Here is a 13,357-nt window from a genome sequence, read left to right as displayed (position 1 = left end):
GTCCGTCAAGTCGGGAAACAATCTCAAATTGTTCCAAGCTACAGCGCAAAGGCACTGCTCAAGGATTACAGTATTCTCTCGCTCTGCGCGCCAACTATTAGTCTTAAAGAAAAAAATTAACTGGACCTTCATTGAGGGAAACTTAAAGCAGTTTAATTTTGTACTGGAATACGTTTTCGCTGCAGGCAGCGGCTTTCGAGCTGTTCCAGAGAAACGTACAAAAGTGACCTAGTGACCTTCAGACCCATCTCCACCCTGAAATGGGCATCAGATACTTGAAGTACTGGTATAACAAAGACGGGCCAGGTGGCTAATAATGCCCACATTAATCGTTCCATGCATTATTTTGAGTTTCAACGTTGTTAATTTCTGTCCTGAATTCAATCCAGCGATAAGACAAGCCATGGTACAACTGTACTAAGTTGGCACAGTATGTACCTTTAAGAATCGATTTCATAATCTGAAGACAGGTCGACACAGAGGCCACCTCGGAAATTTGAGCAAAACTAGGCGCACAATTTTTGCTACAATGACATGAAATACAATAAATATTTACAGATGTCTGGACAGCAAATGACATTGTATGAATCGAAAAATAAAATATGAATCTCGTTACAAACCAGTCTCATTCACAATGAAAATAGATATGTAAATATAGCAATACATATTTACATTTTAGTGACTTATTCGTAAAATATCGTAGATAACTTCTTCCTAGCTTTAATAAAAATGTTCATATCGATGATGATGATAATAATAATAATAGTCTATCGAAAATGAGCTGGCACACAGGATAATGTCTTGCAGTTTCATGGTAAGATTCACATTTTTTTATTATTTTCTCTAGTTTCAAAGAATATCATATTTAAAGTATGTGTCATATACAACGATCGAAACTGTATTTTAGTGATTTTAAGAAAATTGTATGATTTCAAAGATTCCTACCAATTACAGTGTCTACTTGAGATATAAGGAATACATTGTACAGGTTTATTTCATCATAACAGATCCAAAACTATAGCGCTACTTACACTGCCCATATTTGGCTATGATTAGGGTTGCCGTTGACGTGTTGTTAGCTTTATGATTAATTAATGTGAGAAAGAATCTGTTAGCAACAAATTTTAAATAAGCGGAAAGGTCCTAGATGTTATGTCTCAACCCTCTCACCGACAAGGATTTTTAACATGTTTTCCATGAAACTCCTTCCACTGCTGCACAAAAAAATTGCGGCTATACATATTATTTCCCACATTCGACCTCTTTTGGTCTTCATTGACCGAGCTATTACGCCACCGGCTTAGTCGACTGTTTCGTTAACATTGCTGATTCGAATTCTCATGAGCCTAATGGAAGGGAAAAAAAAAGATTACTGCAAACGAAATGCAGAAACTAATTAAGCTTACAATTTGATCAAAACATAGCCCTTACATCAATAGTAATTTCGTAGTAAGAAGGCCAGACAAACAAAACGATTTTATGCTGTTAAAATTCACAAAATTGTGAAGTAAAATTTAGATAAACATAAATTTCAAAGTTTGTAAGCGCACGACTAAGCCGGTGAAGACAATAAAAAGAGTTGAATATGGGAAAGAATTGAAATAATCACAAATTTTTGTAGTGGTAGAAGAGAGTGCCACGAACAGTCTCCTAAAAATCCTGACCGGTGGTCACTTTTGTACGTTTTTCTTGAGTAACTCTCAAGTTGCGGCATCTAACGAAAACGAATCCCACTACAAAATTAAACCACATTAAATTTCCGACAAAAATTCCAATTAATTTTTTAAATAGGGCTAATTCGAGGGGCGTTCTACGAGTACTGCAATACTTTGGTTTTATACAGGGTTCCAAACCGTAAAATGCGACCGCATTGCGCCGCCTTAGAGGGAGTGCCTGTACACCCGCGTGCTGCCACTCTACTGATCAACGTCATCTCAGCCCAACTCTTGCCGCATCAACAGTCTCCCCACCATCCACGTAGTTTTTCCCGCGGAGTGCATTCCTTATTGGGCCTCGTAACCCTCAAGTAATTCCGCACAAATGGTCCTCCGTCGTCTTTATGGGCTCCTGTTAGGCCGAGAGAAGCCCAGCGGGCAGACATTCCTCGAGTACCCCAACTGGTGGACGAGAGTGTCAGCACCCCCGACAGAGATGTCCAGTTGCGCAGTGAGGTGTGTGTGTGTTTGTGAGCCGCCGGTCACCTCCGCTGAGAGTGTCCGCACGTTCCAACACTGCAGGAGTCGCGGCTGTAAGCCGCCGTCCGGCACGTGCGAGACCGTGCAGATCGCCTTGCTTTTGTTCATTGCCAGGTCTCCGTAGACGTTCTAAAGACGCCTGCGAATGTCTGCGGTGCTCTGGTGTTCCATCGAAAGAAACTCAGCTCACTGCTTCAAACCCACCTCCACTACAGACACCATTTTGAGGGCTGCGTATAGAGCCGCCCTCAATCGGAAATTCAGGAACTGAAGAGGGAATATTCTACGATGTCCCACAACAAATTCCTCATTTCTTTATCCGAAACTGGCCGATAAAAAAGGTGAGTTATTTAATGCTCCTCGTAGTTTGTGCGAAGAGAGCGAGAGAGGTAGGAAAATCTCGCGCACCGTGCCTGCGCCGTAGCTTCCATGGTTTCTGTAGGCCAGTTCGGTTTTCCCGAAGTTGGTGAACTACAAGTGTCCTGTACCGACTTGCCCTGTGTCACTGTGGTACATCGTAAGTACAATGAAATGAACACCCTTAGTTGCACGTCAACGGGCACAGATGAACATGTGCGCCCCGACCGGGACTCGAACCCGGGATCTCCTGCTTACATGGCAGACGCTCTATCCATCTGAACCACCGAGGGCACAGAGGATAGCGGGACTGCAGGGATTTATCCCTGGCACGCCTCCCGCGAAACCCACATTCTCGACGTATTGTCCCGCACTACATTCGTAGTGCCCCCGCCCATTATACTCATTATTCGCGGCGCGTTGCCGATTCCCGTAAGAGTTCGGGCACTGTTTGTGCATTCGCACTGAAGAAGAAGGTCAAGTGGCCGGTGAGCCTTAACTATATATATACTAAGATGGTATCTGTTCTTTCGTATATGTCCGAAAGAATAGATACCAGCTTAGTATATATATCGTAAGTAGTTATCGTTTACACGCTTTATAGTGTCACTGTGGACCGACGTTCGTACTTCGTTCTAAGAACCACGTGTCTCATGTCCTCGATGTATGTGTCGAATCTTCACGATTCTCTCTTTTAGATGTGGATGGATACTTAGCGATATCAGCGATCGGTGTGGTAACTGCATCTGGAAAGCCACGACGATTATTAAACTTTTCAGCTATTACTGATTACTATGTTATTCACAGTGTTCAACTATTGACACTTACACTTCTGAAAGCTCTTTCACAAACTTTGAAGCCCTAATCTCTCCGGTAACAGTTATGTATCGAATATAAACAATATGCTTCGAAATACTGGCTGGAGACTTGTACATAATGTAGTACAGGTTTTCTGAATTTACTTTGCAGTTTTTGTTTTTCTGACTAAAGGTGCATCAAATATGCCAAAATACATTAAGAACTACGCTAAAGGTCAGTGTGTTACCACAAATTACTTGGCATTCATAACCGGTGGCTTCGCCTTCTCACAAGCAAATTATCACCTTCGAACCTAACCTAGAACTCCCGCTATCCTACAGGTCAGTGTCATCACAACCAAGAGCTAAGGGAGGCATTTACTTCACATCAACAGCCACCACGCTATAGTTCCTTTCCAAAAACCACCAATTTAATGAAACAAGAAAATATCCTATTTCGCTTAGCCCATGCCATAATGGTCCTACATATTACGGTACTTGACAGTTCTAGTTTTCGTAACGAGGTTGTCTTAGCAAAGCAAAGAACAGAAAATTTAAATTTATCGGAAGAAACTGAGTATAATTATGTTCTGAAGTACTCACCTTAATTGGTTGGCAAAACCTATTTCAGCTAGTGTAAAGTAATAAGCTATTTGAAAATTACATTTAAAAAGTTAACTTCATACAGTCACCTTTATTTTATATGTTTTAAGCGCCTAAATTTTATGACGTGCTTTAATTCGTGATCTGAACTGAAAATAGGTTATAAATTCCATAAAAAGGACACTGGAGGAGAAAGAAATATGCTGATTTTTCTGTTTCAAATTACTGTAGTGATCTGCAGTAGCAATTTGATTAGTTCTACAAACACTGGTCGTACAACTGAAAAATGCTCCACATACCAGTAGCCCTTTCCAAAAATAATTTTTTTGTTGATTCCTCCCATTCTGAGTTAACGCCACAAGGCTAAATTTCAGTATAGACAAGTTCTTCCAACGTCACATCTTAGTGAAGGATTCTGCCAAGAACCCGTGAAAGTTCTCGTCCTACATAAAATTACTTAGCGGGTCGAAGTCTTCTAGTCAGTCACTCGTCCAACAGCCTGGTCCAACAATAGGAGACACCAAAAGGAAAGCTGCAGTTTTAAATTTCACATTTAAAAAATCACTAATGAAGAATGTAATGCGGGCGCGTCTTCTAGAACTGAGAACAACTGTGTACGTTGAAATGACAAGTTTGATGTCGCAAATTTTAGCACAAAAATTACAGATTTTACAGTTTTCAACTCGACGACATAAAAACAGAGTAATGGTTAACGCATCTCGCCAATATAAAAAAGTGAAATAATCCTATACACAACAGTATTAAATATTAACTCTCTGAAAGAACATTAGTCCTAAGCACAATAATATGAAAGTTTAATTGGAAGTTTCTTAACAGAATTGATCCTACACATACGTTATGATGTTGGTCAGTACTACGAAAATCGTTCTATTCCGGTTCAAAGTTCGGTACTATTTAGGATGACAACCAAATCTACGGTGGATGGTTAGTTATGTGACAAATTTGTGATGAGTAGAGAGGAAGTGGTAAGGACGGTAGAGATATTTCCAGAGAAACAGGGGGCAAGAGAGTGTATTTCCGATACTTAGCTCATTGTCGAATGCCAATCAATTGAGACCGCGATCGTAACATTTAAATGTAAGTATAATGACATCAACGACTTCGGTATTCGAGAGTGCGAATATCATTTTTTGGTCTGTTTCTAGTTACTCAGTGGTTTACAGGATGCTGTACTTCGAAAAATTTTGGTGTGTTCTTGTAGTCTATGAGTCTGGAGATGTTTGTATAAAAAAAAGCGAGAAGGCAAGGAAGAAGGGAAAGTAACGCATTTGTGTTGAGGGGAAGCGATCGCCGGAATTGTGGAACAATTCTGAGAGGGACTTTTGTCCGTTGATGTAGAAGCCCTGATTACCACTTAGTGTCACGTGTGTAGAATGAAAGAGCAGGTTCACAGCGCTTCCTTAGGAATGGAGAGCATTGGGGCATTTAGTCAGTATTGTAAAGTTACTGTGGCTTACATTGTGTAGGGTTTGTATATAATGGATTGTAAAGCTACTATTGCTTATGTTATGTGATGAGTAGAGAGGATGACGGTGTGTGTGTGTGTAAATTCAGGGGGCTGTGGAGGTAATTTAGCGATCTCCGTAAAAGTAAGCACAGAAAGCCTCATAAAGAAAAGCAGGATGGTACTTCGATAACGGGTCCTTAGGAAATTAGGCCTGTAAATTCGATAAGAAGGAATAAGAATGATTAATCGGTTGTTCTGGGATATAGGAGGGTTGAGAACATTTGTGTATGTTGAGAGCTGGAAAGGCAGGAGGTTAGGAGCGCATTCAATATTATTTTCGTGAACAAGTTCTGTTAGGGTAAGAATTTGAATTTACAAATAAGCTGAGAAAACACGAAAGCGAGCGTTAACTATTTCTGGGGACACTTAACAATTTCGGAGAGGTTGACTGGGCTCTTATTATTTTGTTTTACATAGTATGATGATTGTTTTAGATTGTGAGGGGAGAGAAGCGCTGGGATGTTTGTGGACGGTGTGTGTGTGTGTGTGTGTGTGTGTGTGTGTGTGTGTGTGTGTGTGTGTGTGAACTCGCTCTCGGCTATTCTGACAACAGACGTGAAGGTGTAGATGTGCCGCAAATAGGCCGGCAAGCAATGGAATGCGGCCTTAACATGTGTTTTGGACCGCACTGAGTTAGGACGGTGCGGTTCATTGAGTTCCGTGTGCGCAATGTTGTCCAAGTACTGGAAACCAGGTGTGAGGGGAGGGACAGAGGTGTCAGTCCGATTGCGGACATCCGGGAAGAGGGAGTAATCGAACTGGGGATCGTCGGGGATGGAGAAGACATCGGAAAGGTAGGAGGCAAAGTGATTGGCCTTACTAAGGGTGTCAGGAAAAGGGTGATCATCATGGAGAAGAGGGTAGTAGGGGGAGGGTTCAGTACTGGTAAGGCGACGGAAGGCTGACCAGTAGTTGGAAGAGTTTATAGGTAGGGTAGCATTAAGGTGGGTGCATGTCAGTCGCCAGTCCCGGCGTTTCTTTGCCGCGAGCAAGTTTCGGATGTTTCGCTGGAGTTGCCGCTGGAGTCGTAGTGTGTCCGGGTCATGCTTGTGGAGGAAGGCACGGTAGAGAAGGCAGGATTCACGGAGGAGGTGGACAGCCTGTGGGCGTGAGGAGGAGGACGGCCTGTGGGGGTAAGGTAGGGCGGTGGGGGTGGGTGGCGACAGTAGGGACGTGGGTCTCCATGGCCTCAGACAAGGTCTGCTGGAGAAAGGAGGCGGCATGGGTAACATCGTCAGGGTGGTGGTAGGTGAAGGGGAGGCCTTCGACCCGGGTGGAGAGGGCATCCTGGTAGGCATTCCAGTCGGCATGGGAATAGTCATGGACGTACTTCAGGGGAGGATCATTACGAGGGTTGGGGCGGGGGCGAAGACCGTCTGAAATGGTGAGGAGGACAGGGAGATGGTCGCTACCAATGGGGTCCGGGACATCCACCGCTATGCGGCCAAGGAGGTTGGGGGAGGAGAGGATGACATCGGGAGTGGAGTTGGATTCAGGACAGGTGTGCTGGGGAATGGGGACAAGATCGCCTTGTAGGGTGGAAGAAACCGATGCCACCGCTGTAGCTCGCTGGGGGAGCGACTATGGGTGTTGAGGTCGGCAGCGATCGTGTAGGAGGAGAAGGTACAATCAATGTGGGAGAGGAAGTCGAAAGGAATAGGGGCGTTAGGGCAGAAATAGACGGTGGCGCAGGTGACGGTAAGGCCGGGGAAGAAGAGACTGAGGATCAGGTGTTCGGTGGGGTCGGGAAGGAGAGGTTTGAGCCGAACCTGAATCTGTTGGTGGTGGCCAATGGCAACTCCGCCGAGCACAATCAGGAGGGGATTATCGGAGCGGTGGAGAAGGTAGGGCGAAGTGTGGACGGTGTGGTAGGGTTGGAGGAAGGTTTCATTGAGGAGGAAGGCATCCACACAGTGGGTGGCAAGGGTGTGCATGAAGACGTTCTTGTTGGCGGGAAGGGAACGGGTGTTGTTGAACAGGATACGGTGCTGTTGCGCCGTGACAGGGATTTAGACGAGGGTGTCGAGACGGGAGAAGGTGAAATGGGCCTGGTTGTCGGAGTAGGTGGCACACATTTTTAGGTGGAAGATGGAATGGGCGGCGAGGGAGACCTGTTGGAGGCGCTGGAAAGGGTGGACGTTTTGCAGGACAATGGTGAGGAACCCGATGATGTCCTCAGCGGTGGGGGGGGGGGGGGGGGGGATGAAGGGAATTGCCAGGATGGGTAGGGGCGTCCAGATGACGGACAGGGACGGTGAGTTCAGGAGTGGTTGGCGGGGGTCGGGCTTTACACTTTTGGGAGTACGTGGGATGGGGGAGATTGCAGGTATTACAGGAGGGAGGGGATTGAAGGTTAGAGCACTGCCGGAGGAAGTGCACTTACCGACAATGCAGGCAGGTGGGGGCCTCGCGGCACTTGGCTGTTGGGTGCGCGTTATAGCGCAGACACCTCTGGCAGCGCAGGGACTGAGGAGGGGAATGGGAGGGGTCGACCTTATAGCGCTGGTTGAAGAGGAGGGCACCCTCCTTCAGGAGACGGTCAATGGAGGGGGCGTCCTCGGAGAAAACCCGCATAAGGCGGGTGGGGCCAGCCGAGTTAAAAATGTGGCGGACCGCCTGCACCTCCAGCGAGGGATGCGCCTTGAGCTCCGCCAACACCTCCTCCTCCGTGATCGTTGGACTAAGCCGAGCGATCACGGCGGTGAGGGTCGGTGGGCGACGCGGAGGTTGGGGTTGGCGGGTAGGAGATGGAGAAGGAGCAGGGGTGAGGGAGGCTTTGGGGCCAAACCGGGTGATGGGGAGGCGAGATAGGATGCCAGTATGGAGGGTGGGGCTGGGGGAGGAGATGAGAACTGAATCCCGTCTGGGAGTGAGGAGTGAGATGGGGGCACCAGAGAACTGTTGGCGGAGTAGGAGGGAGAGGTTCCGGGCCTCGAGAAGGGAAGGATCGGGATGGGAAAGGAGGTATTTGTATAAAGAGGGGGGGAGGAGGAGGAGGAGGAGGAGGAGGAGGAGGAGGAGGAGGAGGAGGGAGCAGGGCCAGGTGGGAAGACATCCATTGCATCCTGGGGGGGAAGGAGGATGGGGCAGGGCCTTTTTGGGAGCGGAGGAGGTGGTGGTGCCACTAGGCCGTTTAACGGCGGCAGAAGGGTGGGTGGTGACATGAGGAACGGGAGCTATAGGGAGGTGGCGGGAAGTGGCAGGTCCTGGCGTGGACGCCGCAGATGGTGACGGTGAAGGCGAAGGCGAGGGTGAAGGGAGAGTGAGAAGAGGAGGGATGGAAAGAGGGGGGAGACTGGGCATACCATGTAATGGTGGTGGTGGCGGCGGAGGGCGACGTGTACGCAATGGCAGTCGTGGTTGGGGCTGACATGACGACAGGGATGAACGAAAAATGCACAGGACGAGAAGGAGAGGAAAAAACTGGGGTCCCGGCCGGCGGGGCCAGAGCTCCCTTATACACCCGTGGAGCGCGGGGCTGCGCAGCCACTCGCTCGGCGACCGTGGCGCCTGAGGGCCAGGGCCAGGTGCGGCAACGATTTCAACTAATTCAGTTGCAGCGTGGACGTCGGGGCAACTGCACTAGGACCTCGACGGTGTGTACCGATTGTGTTGGAGAACAAGTGATGACCGTACTGCTCAAAATAAAGACATCAGTCCCTTTACCCTCTGTAAAATCAAAGGACGTGACTTAGGTTAGAATAAGTGTACTTTATTATTTGACGCGATTCAGGTAGGTTACCAGGGGAAAAAGATAAGTGACGGCGAAAGTTCGTACATGTGATCGATTATAGTGTTGGGATTTGAACTTGTGATAGTTTTTTGTTATTGATGTAAGGCGAATGGCTTTCTCGCCGAGAAAATCGGACATCTTGAATAAATAATAAAAGCTAATAATAAATAGAAGTACAGTTTTCGAGACATTATCGTGTTGGAATTTGGCGCAATTTTCTAGTGGAGGTCGGCCAATAATAATAAATAATAATGATAATAAATGATGAATGATAATGAATAATAATAAATAATAATATAGACAAGAACGGTTTAGCAACCACTGTCGTGCTGGAATTTGAATTTGGAGGGAATTTTCTATTGGAGGCAGGTCAATGATTATGAATAATAATAAAGAAAAGTAAAGTTTTGCCTGCATTATCCTGTTAGAATTTGAATTTCGCGCCTATTTTTTCTGGAGGTTTAGGTTAGTTGACGTAGCCCGATCAGTCTATTTTCCCCGCCAAAATTCAAATGTACCGCCATTTTATCTTGAGGGTTAGGCTAGTGGACGTAGCACGATTGGCCTATTTTCCAGCCAAAATCCGCCATTTTGGATGACGTCATGCACTGTTACCAAGTCTGCATGCTGCCATCTTGAATGACGTCAGCGCCGCCATCTCGAATAAATTTGGCAACAATGCAGCGTGTCGTGACACACACTTAGGCCCACTACTCGCGGGGACAGCCGGCGCTGGAATCCAGGTTGGTCTGCTCGAGTTTGGCTAGAATACGAAAGGCAGTGATGGATTTTTATTTTACATTTGAGTGACTCACTGGCGTTAAATTAGACGAAATGTCGCTTGGGAATACTGTCTCACAGGAAGCAGACAGGAGCAGAGCAATTTCCTGGAGCCACACTTTATTGAAGACGTTACTGGATTCCGCCTTTGGGCTGGTGAGTCCCGTCTTAACGAGTTCAAATGGCTCTGAGCACTATGGGACTTAACATCTATGGTCATCAGTCCCCTAGAACGTAGAACTACTTAAACCTAACTAACATAAGGACGTCACACAACACCCAGTCATCACGAGGCAGATAAAATCCCTAACCCCGCCGGGAATCGAACTCGGTAACCCGGGCGCGGGAAGCGAGAACGCTACCGCACGACCACAGGCTGCGGACTATTAACGAGTGCGAGACGATTGGAAAGAAAGCAGAATTAGCTTTTGAACAGGAGTTTATGAACAGGAAGCCTGTTCGCGAAAATAAATTCATTTTGTTGCAATTGAGGCTCCTCGGCGACGCAGACGCCGTCGGCAGCTCGCTGACCTGTCCACGACGCTGCATTTGGTAACGTGATGCTCAGCTTCGGCATTTAATCCGATATTACGGACGCCTGTGATTACCAGAGCTCAGTTTTCCAGCCACGCTCTTACTGAAAATTTGGGAATTGAAGTAGGTTTGTCTGACGTATTTTATGCCGTCTGACAAGGTGATAGAGTAGAAAATAACAAGTACAGATGCGTTATCCGACCTTAAGAGTTAGTTCTGGAATTTAAGGGCCTTTGCCATTACTAGCTTCATTTTATCAATTATAAAGGTATGTCTTTGTTCACTTTGATGTTAGGAAGATTATTGTTAAATAAATGTGTTCAATGCTATCCTTGTTCGTTTAGTAGTGATCAGTTCCCTGAACACTATTTAATTATTAAATATTAATCAAAATTAGTAAAGGGGCAGCTTTAATTAACAGGTTGGGTATCATAACAGGCCTTCAGGCAGAGCCAGCGACCCGATCTAGTAGGCAAAGTGAACAAGTAAAAGCATTCTTGTTAAAACCCCCGACATTTGGCTGACCTGCCTACAGTCCCTAATCAGCATTTTATTGAAAGAAACCCCTTCCACGTGACTGCCCCTGCCTAGGATGTGTAGACAGCTGTAATCTTCTGATCAGTAATCACGGCGGCAGTTATTTGTGCGCTGTAAATTCTTTATATTTGTGTATTTATGCTGTGTACTTGTTTCATTGTTTCTATGTATTGCTGGCGCGTCGTTAATTTGTTGTTGTTGGGATTACTGTGTTGTTTCGTGTTCTGTGTTTTGTCACAGATTGAATAAATATTTTGGATTAGGGAAATAATGAGAGTAATTTGTTAGGAATAGGATCCGCAGAGATCGGGAAGATTTGTGGGATTTGTTGCGTAACCTGTTTGTGAATATTGTAGAGATATAGGGAGTTAATGATTATAATGTGTATTTTGTGTGTAAAGTTTTGTTAGTGGGTAAGGAAACATAGATGATTACGAGGGCTAAGGCGCGCTTAATAGAGACAGTTCAGGGCGCAACAGGGGTTGACAGAATGGCAGTCATTAGAGGAAGCAGCGACAGCTTACACGAATTAGCGGCAGCGGAATTCGAAAGAGAAAACAGCTATTTTCGGGAACGAACAGAGCGCATGGCGTCACCGGACAACATGGAGCATGATGCAGGGGTTGGTGGGCCATTGGCGAGTCCGAGAGGTGCAATCAGGCCCATTGAACTGGTGATACTCACGCGCGAGTTCGGCAGTGCGTCACCGCGCGGGCAAACGTCGCCCACGAGAAGCACGAATGGGTTACGTACAGGAGGACCGGAACGGAATAGTCCGACACTGTCGTACCGAGCAGGGTTTGGACCTTACTCGACAGGGGACGAAAGAATGAGCGGGGGATCACCTGCAAGTCATGACAGTAGTTATCATGCGGAAAGGGGAGACTTGGCGGTTGACGGGTCAGGTATCGCTGGATTCTTGGAGCGTATGATGCAGAAGACAGACGCTAGTACGAAAGTGATGCAGGAAAGAATTGAAACGTGTAGAAAGGAGAGGCAAGCTAGTCGGGAAAGAATCAGTGAAGAAACACAAAGCAGCATACAGGAGTGTAGAAAGGAAACCCGGGCGCAGCTTGCCATCATAAAACGTGAAACATGCGGCGTGAAGGATGAAGTAAAAGCATTGCGCGAGAAGTTAGAGCGAGAGATAAGCGAAGCGTAAAGAACCGCCAATGAGGCGAAATTAATTGCGCGGAGAGCCAAGAGAATAGCGAGAGAAACGGAGGAGGTCACAGAGAACACGACCAAGGTCGGCAAAACTGTTATAAATCAGCTGCAGACACGAGTTAAAAAGAATGAAGAAACCGTGTCGAGCAGGAAGGAGGAAGCCGGAGAGGCACCACTGATTGAAGAATTTGCCGGATTTAAACGACAAATCGAGAGCAGGGTAGAGGCACTGTCAGTCGACAGAACTTCTACAAATACAGGACAAACTGGAGCCGATATTCAGACGGTATCCACGGAAGAGGTAACCTCGCAAGTACGGCAACGGGACACAGTATCTGTCACAGGAGATGTGAACCGACGTGATAATGAAGCACGCATGCTGGAAACCAGACCGTTAGAACGTCAGGGCAGCTATGAACCGCGAGTCACATGTGCGGAGGTACCGCGTGTAGTAAGTGATTTGCCGGAGGCGGAGTTCGGTAGCAGAACAACTGGCGCAAGCAATTGCTACCCGCTTAGGCGATCCACCTCGCACTTGCAAGAGCCACAGGATATCCAGGAGGCGCGCACGGACGTAGTTTATGAAAACATCGAAACGCCACCGCAGAAAGATGAAACTAGGCAGTTTGATTATAAACACTTTCTGTCGGTACACAAGTTCCAGCACTGTAAGGATGATAATAATACGTTACATCCAAAAACGTTCATTGGACTGTTTGATCTGACGTTACCACCACAGTGGCCGTTAATGTACAAACTTGACTTTGTGTGCGCGCACTTGGAAGGTGCATCAGCGGAAAGTATGCGAAGTGTTGCTAAAGGTTGCAGAACGTACGAAGAGTTCCGCGACGCATTTATGAGCAGATATTGGTCAAAGGAGACCCAAAACAGAATTAAACAGGAAATCCTAATGACACGCGACTTCGAGAGCTCAGGTTTCCGAAGTGTTGTGAAATTGTTTGAGGACATGCTGAAAAAGAATCAGTATCTGGCCGAACCGTGCAGCCCTGGGGAGATTATATGCGTATGCTATATGAAGTTGCCACTTACATATCAGCAGACACTAGGTGGCAGATATGGAAATGACGTAGAAGCATTTAAGGGCATTCTTAGAGAACTGGAGTTT

The 13,357-nt window shown here is 46.4% G+C and overlaps 1 non-coding gene across 1 annotated transcript; it reads right to left on the bottom strand.

Annotated features, from left to right (window-relative positions):
- Positions 1–2,771: 2,771 nt before the first annotated feature.
- On the bottom strand, positions 2,772–2,846 carry Trnat-ugu. Its single transcript has one exon. It is a non-coding gene; the product is annotated as a tRNA-Thr (tRNA).
- Positions 2,847–13,357: the final 10,511 nt, after the last annotated feature.

The sequence above is a fragment of the Schistocerca piceifrons genome, unplaced genomic scaffold (genome assembly GCF_021461385.2).
Source record: "Schistocerca piceifrons isolate TAMUIC-IGC-003096 unplaced genomic scaffold, iqSchPice1.1 HiC_scaffold_1683, whole genome shotgun sequence".
Classification (NCBI taxonomy): domain Eukaryota; kingdom Metazoa; phylum Arthropoda; class Insecta; order Orthoptera; family Acrididae; genus Schistocerca; species Schistocerca piceifrons.
The sequence above is the reverse complement of the archived record's forward strand: the minus strand, read 5'-3'. Positions and strand labels throughout refer to the sequence as shown.